The sequence below is a fragment of the Dipodomys ordii genome, unplaced genomic scaffold, assembly GCF_000151885.1.
Source record: "Dipodomys ordii isolate 6190 unplaced genomic scaffold, Dord_2.0 Scaffold136, whole genome shotgun sequence".
Classification (NCBI taxonomy): Eukaryota; Metazoa; Chordata; class Mammalia; order Rodentia; family Heteromyidae; genus Dipodomys; species Dipodomys ordii.
The window spans coordinates 2,905,307-2,908,502 of NW_012267352.1; the positions used below are offsets into that span (position 1 = coordinate 2,905,307).

Genomic DNA, 3,196 nt, shown 5'->3' on the forward strand with positions numbered 1-3,196 from the left:
GCAATCCCATTTGTCCAACCTTTCTTTGATGTGTTGTGTTTCTGGGTCTCTATTCAGAAATTTTTGGCCTGAGCCAAGGAGACCTAGGGTTTCTCCTATTCCAACCTGTAATGTTTTCAGTCTGTCTGCTTTGACTTCTAGGTCTTTGATCCATTTGGAGTTGATTCTGGTGCAGGGTGATATATAAGGATCTAGCTTTAGTTTTCTACAGGTAGTTAACAATGCTTTTTGTTCTATGTCATCTTTTCCATTTTCCTACAGCATGTCTCCTAAGCAACCTTGAGAAGAGGAAAGCATGAGGATACTATCGAGCTGGATATGCTTTATCCAGAAAAAAAAATGACATTAAACTGAAAGAAAGGAAAGGCTTGCTTTTTCCAGCTTTTCCTGCTCTAAAGTTTTCCTTTGTAAGCTTTCATTAAACTGTATAAAAATGAGGTAAATAACATTGAGGGATTTTGACAAAAAAGAACAAAAAGAAAGAAAGAAAAGAGAACTACTACCATTTATAGCTCCTGTGATATGTTTGTACTTCCTTTTCCTCACAACACACGACTTATGGTTTTTCTTTAAGTCATTTTGAAAGTGTGCTTCTGTTATGATCTGCCAGTATGAACTATAGTATTCTGATACATGATAGCTACAAGACATTTTCTGCATTGTTTCATTAGTTGGGTAGCAGGCCTCACACATAGAGAGTTTATATATTTGTACATCAAGTTTCCAAATACTTGATTGAGAAACTATGTTTTAAGATACAATCATGCAACACAAACAATTTAAAAATATTTTACCACCAATATTTATTTTGTTACATTTTGACATTACCTGAATAAGAGAATCTGGGTTTATATCAACTGTCAACATAATAAGCGGCCTAAATTCTATTTAATTGATAAATTGCCTGTAGATAGTGGACTAAAGAGACTAACGTTAGTGGCATTGTCTTCATCTTACTCTTCTCCTTGCCTGGATGGCGCCGCACTCCCGTCAGACTCCCGTCCTCTGTCTTTTCGAGACCAAACACCATGCCTTCAATTGAGTTACAGAGTTCTGATGAAGAAATATTTAAAGTTGATATAGAAATGGCCAAACAATCTGTGACTGCCACACCTACTCCGGTGGAATCTGCTTAGCATGGGAAACCTGTTTTCAGATCTGAGAATGGGGCTTCAAAGAGGCCTACCTCCTGGAAAAGGCTGGCAAGCCCCTGGGAAAGATGTGTTGCCTATTAATCTTTTACTGTTCCTGCTGCTTATTGTACTTACTCATGCTCAACATTCCCTTATTCAAAGCTCTTTCTTAAAAGTGTTGACGACTCCAACATCTGATGAGTGTCTTGAGGATATGACTAACTCACCAGAGTTAAATGCTACCCTAAAAGCCCCTCTTGTGGAGGCTAGTAGACAAGTCATAAGTAAATATAAAAGTATTGGGGGTTTCATGACATCACTTCAGCAGAAGAAATTGTTTGTAAGAGATTTACAAGAAGCTGTATGCACGGCTAGAGCAGAAAGAGTGTATGGCTATTGGAGACTTTCCTTTAATCCTAAAACATATACAATAGACTCATATAGATATCCTGTAGATAAGAAAGATGTAGAGGGATATTTAGACCAAAAGCTAAATAAGATTCCTAAAATGTTGGTAGATAAAAGGTGGCAATGGCTTATCAGAGGAAAATGGTGGGATCCTCCATTATCTAGAGAACCCCAGAGACTTTTCTCAGATCCATAGCCTGTTACAGGTGTGTATAATAAGGATGGCAATCGCTGGGAAAACTACTTAGGAGAAAGAACTTCCTATTACTTTCTTTCATTTACTGAGAGACTTGCTAGATCTAGGTCTCCTTGGTGTTTACTATTAAAGAAGGAACAAGAAAGATCTTATGAGACAGTTAAGGCCTCTATAGAGAAGAGTAAACGATTATGTGAAAGGGTTACAGAAAAGACACTATGAGCTTGAATTTGATATACGGCCAGATTTAACTAAGTATACTGAATATCATGATTTTTGGCCACAAATTTGGAACCCTCTAAGCACAATTGCTTAGAAAAGATTTAAAAGGTATAAAGTACAAAACTAAACAAAAGTAACTATGAAGTACTAGAGTTCATGCCTTTCTGTTCAGCACCTTGCCCATATGCTCTGGTAAATGGTTAATGGGTGATAAATATCGAAACCCATTGTATTTCTTAAAAATAAAGGTAAAGCCTGGAACAAGTGCTTATCGTCATAGCTCGTCATCCAAAAAACAAGATCAGGCGACCAGCTGGTAACCACCCAAGAACGAAGCCTTGCAGCAAGATTGTGCAACCTTTTGCCCTTTCTCATGGAGACTTTTTCTATAAAAGCTTGTTATCCTCTGCAATAAATTGCACTCAGCATCCACTCCTCTTGTGTGTGAGTTGTCTGTTTGCCATCTCCCCACCTATTCCAGTTCCTTCACTAGGTGTCCTCCATCGTCCCGACAGAGCTGGTCCGCGGCATGTGACCATCAAGACCATGTTGGAAGATTTGGGAATGGATGATGAAGGAGATGATTGCCCAGTTCTTCTACCAAATGTGAATGCAGCCATGTTATAAAAGCTCATTCAGTGGTGCACCCACCGCAAAGATGATCCTTCTCCTCCTCCTGAGGATGGTAACAAAGAAAAGCGTTTAGACAATATTCCTGTTAGGGACCAAGAAACAGTTTTCGGACTTATTGTGGCTGCAAAACTATTTAGATCATCAAAGGTTTGCTTGATGTCACATGTAAGACTGTTGTCAATATGATTATGGGGAATACTCCTGAGGAGAGTCTCAAAACTTTCACCATCAAGAATGACTTTACTGAACAGAAGGAAACCCAGGTACACAAAGAGAACCAGTGGTGTGAAAAGAAGTGAAATGTGCCTGACACTGTAACTTGACAAGGATTGTTCCAAATACTAGTTGCACTGCTTTGTTTATAATTGTTAATATTAGACAAACAAGAGACAGATTCAACAGCACATCAGTTGTATTAGTTTAATATTGTGGGGTGTGTATTCAAACTCACTGCATATGTACTTTGAATACACATCCCTTACTCATGGTTGAGTTTCTTGTGGTTAGGGTGAAAGCTTCTCTTTTCTTTACTCTGAATAAATAAACTTGTGGGTTCCCTGTGGTAACTGGCATTTTAGTATTTCTCTTTCTATAGGAGCAAGTT

The 3,196-nt window shown here is 38.3% G+C and overlaps 1 pseudogene; it reads left to right on the forward strand.

The window, feature by feature from the left end:
* The first annotated feature begins 1,028 nt into the window (after nucleotides 1-1,028).
* LOC105996810 lies at nucleotides 1,029-2,891 on the forward strand (annotated as a pseudogene).
* Nucleotides 2,892-3,196: the final 305 nt, after the last annotated feature.